Below are 12,727 nucleotides of genomic sequence, written 5' to 3'. Positions count from 1 at the left end.
GCTGACCCACTATCCCCTTTCCTTCCCAGCCTTCGTCGTAGTTCCCCAAATCTCCAACCCAAAAAAAACAGACGGTAAATAACCTGCTGAAAATTTGTGCATGAATCATCGCATAATTTTCCTGTCCTTCCACCAGCGGCACCGGGGGGGTTTGCTGTTGACCTCCGGTTCCCTTTTCGTACACCGCCACAATCCCCTCATATTACTGGAAAAACAAACATTTTAAAAAAGTACAAAAAAACAACTTTCAATTTTGGAAAAATGAAAAAAAACCATTTTTTATCTGGTGAGAACACTTATCAATCAATAAAATTACAGTTTAAACAAACATTTGGGGCCAAAAAAAAAAAAAAAAAAAAAACAAAAAAAAAAAACAAATAAACAAAAAAAATGAGCTTTATATAGGGCAAATCCATCAACGTTTTTAAAGCGCTTTCCCCGGGGATTATACCAAAACCAACAGCACACCATTATTATCAACTGAACCCCACAACACGCCTGATGGCATTTTAAAAATTGGGACAGAGCAACGCTGAAAGGGCCCCACTCATTTTACACCGGGCCCGGGGGTGAAGAATGTAAGAAAGGGTTTTTCCCAAAAGAACCAACGGGCCCGCCTAAAGCGGGACTCGAACCCGGGGCCTTCCAATTTGGGCGAAGTCAGTATGACCACAAAACGCGAAACTTTCGAAAATTAAGGACTAAAAACCGGGTTTTCTGGGGTTTTACATTTTATTATTCCCTTTTAATTATCATTATTTTATTATTTTTTTTATTTTATTTTTATTATTATTATTATTATTTTTTTATATTATTATTATTATTTTTTTTATTTTATTATTATTATTATTGTTTTATTATTATTATTATTATATTTTTTTTAATTATTTTTATTATTATAATTTTTTTTCTTACTTTAAAATTATCATTTTTACTATTTTTGTTACCTTTTGCTTTATTATTGATTTTACATACTTCTTTATTGATGAAAAATTTTTTTGTGGGGTTTTTGGCAATTGCTTTAAGATAAACTTTTGAAACTTAAACTCTTTTGGGGAAAAAACCTTTTGTCGAAATCAGATAAAGCAAGCAAGATCAAAAAAAAACAGTTCAAAAAAGAGGAAAAAGGGACAAAAAAATCTTATCTATTATTCCCCCCTCTCCCTAAAAAGAACGCATAATATTTGTTTAAATAAAATTTTTTGACGCAGATTAAAGCGTAAATTCACTAAAACAGATTTTTTAAAAAAATTATCATTAATGTTTTGAAGAGGTTTTTTTTTAAAAAACGAAATAGGAATCATTGGAGTAAAAAAATTTGATTTTTTACAATCTCATTTCGAATTTAAACTTTTTCCCCCAAAGCACTCGCAAGCCGTCAGTGGTTGGAACTCCCCGGAATACCAAAAAAAAAGTGAAAATCTAAAATTTAGTCTATTCATTTTTGTTTTTTTGGATGAATAAAAAAAGAGTTTAAAAAAAAAGGGAAAAACCCTTGGGGAGACCCACCTCAACCCCGAAAGTCTGATTCGGTTCCGCTCTGAGGGTTCCCCCTGGTTGAGTCCAGGGGACAAATAATGTTAATTATTTTTTTGTTTGGGGTGGAGTGAAAAGTGTTATAAAAAGGACAAAAACTTGTTTGCACCTTTGGATACACCGGGGTGCCGACGCTCAGCTTCTAAACACGTATGGGAAATGATGAGTAGGAATTAATAGTAATGGATAAGAGAGGGGTTTTAGATGAAATAAAATAATAATAATGTAATGATAAAGATAGTAATAGATAGATAGATAGATAATAATAGTAGATAGATGGGTTTTTTGGGACTTTTTTATAATATAAAAAATATAATATTATTATTATATTTTAAATTTTATATATAAAAACCACGGGGGGAGAAGAAAAAGGGGAAAAAGAGGAGGGGAAGCGAGAGGAGAGGAAGATAGGAAGAGCGAGAGAGCGGGGAGGGGCAGAAGAAAGAGAAGAGTGAAGAGATCCCCCCTGGGTTTTTATCAATCTCTCACTTTGCTTCCACCGATCAAGATTAGTTTCCCTTTTTTTCAAAAGGGAGCAGGGACTCAAAAATTTTTAAAATTTGCTTTGGGGCAACAGTCTCTCCTCCTTCCTCTCTCTCTCTTTTCTCTCCTCTCTTCTCTCTTCCCTCTCTCTCTCTTTTGTCTGTCTTTATCTTTTACACTTCTATTGAATCGTTTTGATCAACTAGGGAAAAAGTGCTCGCATGTAGCAAGGGGCAATCATTATTTTAATTTTTTCCCCAAAAATTGAGTCAGTCTACATCGATTTTGGCCTTTTCACCCTCGCAGACGTGTGTTCAGAGGTTTTAAACCAAACTCATTAACACACTCCGACATGGCGAAAAGGCCGAAAAACGATGTAGACTGACTCCACATTGGGTAAATTTTTTAAAAAAATCTATCATCATCTATCTATCTACTTTTTTTTCTATCTATCTATCTTTTATCTATCTTCATCATCTATTATCATCTATCTATCTTTCTATCTATCTATCCCTTTTTACCTAATTTCCCCTCTCCCTCTCTCCTCTCTCTCTCTCCCTCTCTCCTCTCTCCTCTCTCTCTCTCTTCGTACACACCTATTGCCTATCACCGTATTTTTTAGGCGTATGTTAGGTCAAACACCTGATTGACTTCCTATAGAGTGACGAAGTTGAGTCACCACCTTTGTCGTTATTTTTAGACAGCCTGTTAGTGATTAGTTCTCTTTAAATTTTTTTAATATCAATCAGACTATACTGAAAAGGTTAAAACTGTTTTGTGTTTGTAGTTAAAGTTGGCTGGGGATATTTTTGGAGTATTTTCGAAAGCATCAATGGCGATCCTTGTTTTCTAAAATAAAACCAGGAACATAACATACGTATGGTAGGTGGCTACACCATTTTTGGAACAAAGCTAAAAAGGATGACGCCAATTTTGCCCTCAAAAATTAATAGAACAAATACTTACCAATGCAATTGCCAAAATCATAAAAAACGAAGAAAATAAAAAGTTCAGACGAAAAAAAGTATAAAGAAAAGGGAAGAACAAAGAACAAAGAGGAAGAGGCGGAGAGGCAGTGGTGAAAGTGAACTAAAAAAAGAAGAAAAAGTAGTATCACAGAAAGTAGTATAGAAGTATAGTAGTAGTATTATATATAGTATAGAAGTAGTAAAAATAGTGTAGTAGTATAGTGTAGTAGTATATTAGTATATAGGAGGAGGAGGAGGGGGGGAGGAGGAAAGGATATAGTATAGTATAGTAGAGTAGTAGTATGTAGTATAGAAGTAGTAGTAAATTCATAGTAGAAGTCGTATAGTATAGGGTAGTAGCAGTAGTATTGTAGTAGTAGTAGTAGTAGTAGTAGTATAGTAGTAAAGTTATAGCAGTAGTATAGTAGTATAGTATATAGATTAGTAGTAGTAGTAGTAGTAGTAGTAAGTAGTGTCTAGTAGTAATTTATTATTTATTTAAATCATTTTTAACACTTTATTTCACCCCGATGAATATCGGTTTGAGATGCTGGGTATTATATAATAAAATTTTTTCTATCATATGAAATAATAATGCTGTGCGTCTAGGTACATCACTCACAAATATACCCATCCGAACAACGCACCAACACATAAAACTATGCGTAACATTAAACGTTGTAGTAATATGCCAGAGATTGCCAGAACTCGGTATTCTGCTGTAGGACTCCATGGCTAGAGGGTCCAGATGGCCGGTAATGTACCACGGAATTACTAAGTAAAACTATTAAGATTAGTTGTTTTTTTTAATTGAGCTTTTATATAGTGCAATATCCACTAAAACGTGCTCCAAGCGTTTTACAAGGGGTCCCTGGCAACAGCAAACACTTAACATGTAGTAGGACCGGACATGCGCATGTTAGGCGATATTACAATTTTTTATTTCGGACAGAGAAACGCTGTTAACAGGCCGAGAACTCCGTTACACCTGAGTACGGTGAGAGAATGTGAGTCCTTTTTCCAAGGACTCGACTATGCGGCAAGCGAGGCTCGAACCCACGACCTTCCGATTCGAAAGCGAGCGTCATACCACTAGACCACGAGCCGCACAAAACATATAAAAATATAGCTTACCTTTTCTTTGGGGCGTGTAAGCCGTAGAATGAATAAAAGATTGATAGAATTTAGTGAGAAAATCATTAAAATTAATGAATGTCTAAAAATAATAACAAAGAGCTGGGACGTCAATTTCGTTCCATCTATAAATTAATATTTTTCATACCTAAACAAGAAGAAATGTTGTTCGATGAAAGCTTTATTTACTTTATTGCCTAGGCGGTATTCTGTGATTAAAGACTGGAATATGTTTGTATATGTGAATTGGCACCTTAGGCTACAGAAAGTAGGCCATGTGTGTGTGTATGTATGTATATGTATGTGTATTATATGTGTGTATGTGTATGTATGTGTATGTGTGTGTAAGGATTAACTCACGTCATCAAACAGGTACACTACCTACTATATCACATTATTCCAGTACACAAAATTCGATCACGCACTAACCTACGAACACGTGGATCTATGTGGTCGAGTGGTGTGCCACTCCCCTTCGAACCAGAGGTAGGTACAGGGTTCGAGTCCCACTCTGATCAGCACATGGTTGATTCCTTGGAAAAATAAATCTTTATCCACATCTCTCTCACCGATTCAGTGTAAAAGGTACCTGGTCATTAACAGTTTTATCTCTGCCGTCGGCTTTCATTTTTTTTTCCCCCTGAAACACCGCAACCAAAAAGAAAATTATTTTTAGTTTACTCAAAAGCAAGAAGAAGAGAAAAAAATAAATAAATTTATAGATTTATATAATAATAATAATAATGATAATAATGATAATAAAATAATAATAATAATATAATAATATAATAATAATAATAATAATAATAAATAATAATAATAATAATAATAATAAATTCCGGATGGCAATTTTGTGAGTTTCTTGGCAATGCGCACCTATCTAAGTACTACCTATGTCATTAAATATCTATTCGCCTGGGAAATGTTGATCTTTCTTATGAGCAAAGAGGGTTAAAACAGCTCGGTGATTTAGAGCACTCGCTTTCACAAGCACAGGGATTGAGATCGATCCGAGGTGAAGTTGACTTGTTTTGTTTTGTTTGTTTTGTTTTGTTTTGTTTTTTTTGTTTTTGTTTTTTGTTTTTGTTTGTTTTTTTTTTTTTTGTTTTGTTTTTTTTTTTTTTTCGTTTTGTTTTTCGGCACCCTTTATCCTCACAGCAAATTAGTTGATAGCTGATTCGTTAGATCTGGGTGAAATGTACTTTGCGATAAACTAGTGACATATCCAAAAGAATAGCTAGCAATTGCTATTTTCCGTTTCACGCTATAGAAACCGGATGAAACCCGGGGCTCCATGGGCCCGATGGCTCTGAAGGACTACGAAAACAACCCGCCTCGTTTTGAGGCAATGAGTGGCATATTTTTGTATTTTAATCTAGACGCACATTTCCACAGCTTACCTACACATAACAAGGCTCTGATAGAAGCCAAGGAATTCCCAAAAACTAAAAACGTTTGTATCAAATCAATAGTATGGTACACCACAGAAATAATATTGTTATTAAACTTTTTTAACCCTCACACAAACATGAAGATCGAGAATGATATCCTGACTTTTTAACACCCACGAATTGTAATCTGTGTATATATATTTATAAACATATACATGTTATAAAAGTGATAAACATCATATAGAATCATCCCATTTCCGGCCCAATATCAAAATATTATAGTTCAGTCTTATACTGCCGTACTCTGGAAAACAAAAAGCCATATTTAATAATTTGGCCAGAAAATCTATCCTTCAAATATCGATCGATTTAAAGGAACCTCATCTTGGCACACACAAAAATAAAACCCTCAACCGGGACTTTCGCGAAGGTCACAGGTTTGAGAGGTTTTTTTCCAAGAAGAGGGTTTCTTTCCCCCTTCGATCCATATTTGAAGGACGAGTTTTCTGGCCAATTTTTTAAATATGGGTGTTTTCCAAAGTACGCATATAAATCATTAATACAGTTAAGAACAAAAAATATGTAAGTGTCTCTAATTTTAGGCTAATGCCATTTTACTTACAACTGTATTGAAGGCTTAAACGATTAATTTTACAGACGACAGACAAAATAAAATCTTTCGTTACACTTACCTTCCTACACAACCAGCGGCGTGGCGTATTGACGGCATATGGTGGTGCCATGATTAGAAAAAAATTCTAATACAGTGAACACGGTTATGAGGAGAGAGCACGACATATTAAAAACTCTCTTTATGGAAGGGTGGGGGAGGGTCGATGGTTTCTACGAGTGGACAAAACTCACAAAACAAATAATTCATGAAAACAACAAGCCACAACACGAGATACAAGTCCCGTATGAAAAGGTCTTTGTAATTATTCTTTGTCCACCATTTAAAGGATTGGATTTGGTAGATAATGCAATCAATATTTTTATAAATGTAAATCAAAAGAGAAAAAAAACCTATGACAGAAATTACGTTACTTTTAGTACTTGTAAAAAAAAATCTGCACTGCGATGTTTCATCTCTGCAAATCTTTTTTATAATGTGTTTATTGAAATCTGGAATGGCATCTATTTCAGCTTTGTGAATTGACAGAACCATTAATGAATTTAACCACCCTGTTTCATTGAATTTCGCAACAAACAAAAATCAACTCTTTTAAGGGTGCTAAAACAACGTTCAGGAGGGTTTAGAAATACGATGGAAGTGGTTAAGGTCACTTAGCCTATAGATGTCCATGATTTGTCATGGTTTGTTGTATCTGTAAAAAGTAGTCAATAAAAACAAAAGACTAAACTATCTGTGAGCCATTCATGCCTGTCATACCATGTCACTGAAAAAGAGGTTTTCGAGATTTCCACACCTGTGTTAATTTCAAATCAGTTGGTTGGTGAGGAACTAGTCTTTTTATTTCTAATTGTCATCTAGTGTCAATCTCCCCAAACGGTCGGTGAAGTGAAGAGTCAACTTGATTCATTGCAATTCATTGTTTAACAAAACAAAACTTCAAAGTATATCTCAAATAATGGGAAATCAGTGGATTACGATTTTAAAGATTGCACAAATAAAAGGTGATTCAGATCTTAAAGCATCACAAAAGAAAAAATCACTCCACTTAAGTACTTAAAAATCTAAAAACACTCCAAAAGTATAACTGTGACAGTCTTCGCCTTCTTTCTCTGACTGACACAAATACACACAGCACAAACATACACACACACCCGACACACACACACACCCAAATAAACACTCATACACACGTAAAACCCTCAATCGGCACTACAAGCAAGAAAAATGTTGGTAAATTCGTCCAAATGCTTCGTTGCAAAGAATTACTTTATTCAATAATCGTGAAAAAGAGTGGGGGTTGATATGTCATTATTTTAAAGTTTTATGATGTTTTTCTTTGCTGCTTACAAATAAATTGACAATAATCAGTGTTTTTGACAGTTAATGTAATATTTTGGATGGCCGAAGTTACCCTACATTGGCAATTGCCTAAAATAAACTTTTTTGAACTTTGAACCTAATTTGGCGCTCCCCCCAGTCCAACGGTGGAGCTCTCAGATCCTGGCACAAGTCGAGGGTTTTTTTTTCCGCTATTTGAAGATATAAAATTCGACCCAGTTTCTCGCTCAATCAGCTGTCGCGATACTAATGGTGCTCGGATTGCTTTGCACCCACGGTGTTTGATTTAGTCACTACTTCGCGGAGTGATGTCACCAACACACGAGTCGGCGCAGTGCGTGACTGGGAATCTTGAATAGAGTGGAGACTAAAAGGCAGTATGTTGTTGGCGAGTTGGCGAAAGACAGTGGAGTTTAAATCTCTGTTTTATTTTTAATTAAATTATGCTGTTAATGATTTTTTAAAAGATTGGTGCGGTGCCAGGCACCATTCGATCCAATGGCCCCACGCCACTGTACACAACGCTCCCAGGTGTGCATAATTTTATTGGTTACGAAGTCGGTAAGGCCCTTAAATAAACCATTGTCAATTCGAATAGATATATCGTGCACGCTTCTTGTGTAAATAAAAAAAAATATAATACAACCGCTTTATCAAATTACAGAAATATAATAATAATAATAATAAATAATAATAATAATAATAATAATAATAAAATAATAAATAATAATAATAATAATAATAATAATAATAATAATAATAATAATAATAATAATAGAGAAAAGAAGAAGAAGAAGAAGAAGAAGAAAAAGAAGAAGAAGAAGAAGAGAAGAAAAAGAAAAAGGGAAGAAGAAGAAGAAGAAGGAAGAAGAAGAAGAAGAAGAATAAGAAGAAGAAGAAGAAGAAGAATATATTATAATAATAATAATATAATAAAAAATAATAATAATAATAATATATAATAATAATAATAATAATTAATAATAATAATAATAATGTAAATAATAATAATAATATTATTATTATTATTTATAATAATAATAATAATAATATATAATAAAATAATGATAATTAATATAAATATTAATATAATAATAATAATATAATAATAATAATAATAATAATATAAATAATATAATAATAATAAATAATAATATTAATAATATAATAATAATAATAATAATATAATAATAATAAAATAATAATATAATAAAATAATAATAATAATAATAATATTATAAAATAATATAATAATAATAATATAATAATAATAATAATAATAATAATAATAATAAAATATAATAATAATAATAATAATAATAATAATAATAATAAATAATAAATAATAATAAATAATAATAATAATAATAATAAAAATAATGAAATAATAATAATAATAAAATAATAATAATAATAATAATAATAATAATAATAATAATAATAAATAATAATAAATAATAATAATAATAATAATAATAATAGATAATAATAATAATAATAATAATAATAATAATAATAATAATAAAATAATAATAAAATAATAATAATAATATAATAATAATAATAACATAATAATAATAATAATAATAATAATAATAATAATAATAATAATGATGATGATGATGATGATGATGATATAATAATAATAATAATAATAATAATAATTGTAATGATGATAATAATAACAATAATAATAATAATAAAATAATAATAATATAATAATAATAATAATAATTGTAATGATAATAATAATAATAATAATAATAATAATAATAATGATAATAATAATTATGATAATAATAATAATAATAATAATAATAATAATAATAATAATAATAATAATAATAATAATAATAATAATAATAATAATAATAATAATAATAATAATATTAATAATATAATATAATATAATAATAATAATAAATAATAATAATAAATAATTATAACATAATAATAATAATAATAATATAATAATAATAATAATAATAATAATAATAATAATAATAATAATAATAATAAAAAATAATTGTCATGATACTAATAGAATAATAATAATAATAATAATAATAATAATAATAATAATAATAATAATAATAATAATAATAATAATAATAATATAATAATAATAATAATAATAATAAAATAAATAATAATAATAATAATAATAATAATGATATAATATATTTATATAGCGCCAATCCCACGTTGTCGCAGCTCTAGGGGCACATTGACAGGAGGGGAAATCATACTTCCTATATACATATTATAACAATTACACTTCTCAGATAGTATGGACTATTTATATACACACAGTTCGTGCAACCCATTGTTTCAATGCGGTATTATATGCGGCAATGTGGTCTAGTGGTATGACATTCCTCTTCCGATCGGAAGGTCCTGGATTCGAGTCCTGTTCTGGGCGACGCATAGTTGAGTCCTCTTTACTCACATTCTCTCACCGTGTTTAGGTGTGAAATTAATTTTACCGTTAATAGCGTTGCCTCTGTCGGAATGAAAAATATAATATCGCCTAGCTGGCGTTATGTCTCGTCCTACATGTTAAGTGTTGCTGTTGGCTAGGGACCCCTTGTAAAACGCCTTGAGCACGTTTAGTGGGATATTCTATTTTTTAAAATACGCCCTTTCACAACGGCACCTTAAGTACTGTCGCCTTGGCATTCCATGAAGGAATATAGATTATCGATCAAGGAATGTCAGATGTCAACAGGAATCATCCATGTTGTCCAAGTGAGAAAATTGGGGGTTAATGATCTTGCCCAAGGAATAAAACGAAAGTGCATGAAGCGGGGCTCGAACCCGGGACATCCCGGATCACAGTGGAATGCCTTAACCACTCTGCCAATTCGTGGATATTGTTCTATATAAATGCTCAAGTGATTTTTTTTTTGTATACTAGAGGCAGAGCGCAATGGTTTCTAGTCGGGATTCGAACGTGATAACCTAGTTTTAAGATCAAATAAATATAATTGAGTATTTTATTACATACTACACCGTACATGCCACCAGTATCGGATCGGTTAGATTTTATGTTTTCCCAGGTGTGATCGTATCGATCAGAGGTTATTGGGGAAAAGGGGGAGGGGGGGGGTGGGCTGATTTCAATTCAATAGCCTTTTTAATCTTTTGCTGCAATTAAAAAGATCAGATTGTGTGTTTGTTTTATGTTTTTAAGGGTTTTATGGCGCTTGCAGCACATTTAGGTCATATCAGCGCCAGTAAAAAGGAAGAAAATTGGATAGTGAAAAGATTCTAGATGTACAATTAAAAGGACTTGAAAAAGTATAACAAAGGGGAGTCGTACAAATAGGGACCGGGTGTTGATTCCAAGAGCACACTATCAGTGTACTTAGTTTGAGATCATTTAAAAGTTTCACCCTTAAACCAGCTCAAGATCCCACTAAGATGAATACGCTCAAATGTTTACAAATCATAATATGTTTTTAAAAAATAATACTAATAACAGTACATAACAGAGAGATGATTCACAGGGGAAAAAACATCATCTTCCAATACTATATAATGCATTCAATTGTCTCCCTCCCAGCCACGGCACGGAAGCCAGGGTCAAGACAAAAACAAATAATCTCATTCCAAGACAAAGACAGAGAGCAATTGGAAAACAGAGACAGGGGGATAGAAGACAGAGCAAGTACCCCCCCCCCCCCCCTGCCCTCTATGGGAGGTCGGGAAACCCACCCAGAAAGATAAGATTTGTATACGTTAGATCTCCATTAGCTCGGTATGTATATAAATAAATGTGTATCTTGTAAAATCGTGTTAAAAGGTCTTGTGGTCTGACACTCGCCTTCGGATTGGAAGGTCCTGAGTTTGAGTCCCGCTCTGAGGCGCGCATAGTTGAGTCCTTGGAAAAGGCTCTTTACTCAAATTTTCTCAACATACTCAGGCGTAAAACGAGTACTTGGGCGTTAACAGCGTTGTATCTGTCGGGGAAAAAATGTAATATCGCGTAACAGACGTCATATCACGTCCTACGTGTCAAGTGTTGCTCTTGGCAAGGGACCCCTTGTAAAGCGCCCTGAGCACGTTTAGTGAATATTACGCTTTATAAATGCGCACGTTTTTATAACACCGTTTGATATGATTGTTCATGATAATTATCCATCAGAGCTATTCGGTCGGTTAATTCCGACGTGTACCTATTTGAAGATCGGATAACTTAATTTGTTATGGGCCCGTGGTTTCCCAAAAGATAGAATATGCCGGCACCAAACCAACGCAACATGTTGTACAATTCAGCACATTATGTTAAACCAATCCCAAAGCTGCGCTTGGCTATCGGACCTTATAATGAGTCACGTACTCACTCAAATCTCTCTGGGCCTGTTTTGTTTGTTTTTAAGGGTTTTACGGACCTTCCAACACATTAAGTTCATATCAGCGCCAGTAAAAAGGAAGAAAATGAAAATGGGATAGTAAAAAGCTCTAGAGTTACAATTTAAGCACCTACGAAAAGGTAAGACAAAGGGAATTGGTTCAAATATGAATCAGATGTAGATTCCAAGAGCACGCTATCAAAATAATTAGTTTGAGATCACCTATAAGTCTCATCCAGGCACAAGCACAGGAAACTACTATGAGGAACAGACTCAAATGTAAACAAAACATAATACATTGCATAACAGAGAGATGATTTACAAGGGGAAAAATATCATCTCCCAAAACTAATTATACATTTGTCTATTTCCCTCTCAACAAGGGCATCCAGCCAGAGCCTGGACAAAACCGAACAATCTCATTCCAAGGCAAAGACAGAAACCATGTTGGAAAACAAATATAGGGAATAGAATATAAACACAGTTAGTGCCTCCCTGCCCACTATTGGAGGTCAGAAACCGCACCCAGTCTCTGGGCCTTCTGGCAATTGAGGCGATGCAAGGGATCCCCACATAGTCCTGTCATCTACTATTCTTGGGGCCATCTCGAGGGACAAACAAACCTTTCTGCTTTAATCACTCTCACCGGTACGTCTCGTTCTTTTTGTTTTTAAGCGTTTTACGACGCTAGCAACATATTTAGGTCATATCAGCGCCAGTAAAAAGGAAGACAATTGGATAGTGAAAAGATTCTAGATGTACAATTAAAAGGACTTGAGGAAAAAGTAAGACAAAGGGGAATGATTCAAATAGAGAACAGATGTAGATTCCAAGAGCACACTATCAGTGCACTTAGGTTGAGATTACCTAAATGTCTCACCCAGACAC

The sequence above is a fragment of the Berghia stephanieae genome, chromosome 4, assembly GCF_034508935.2.
Source record: "Berghia stephanieae isolate SIO BIC M18660-M18661 chromosome 4, UCSD_Bste_1.3, whole genome shotgun sequence".
Classification (NCBI taxonomy): Eukaryota; Metazoa; Mollusca; class Gastropoda; order Nudibranchia; family Aeolidiidae; genus Berghia; species Berghia stephanieae.
The sequence above is the reverse complement of the archived record's forward strand: the minus strand, read 5'-3'. Positions refer to the sequence as shown.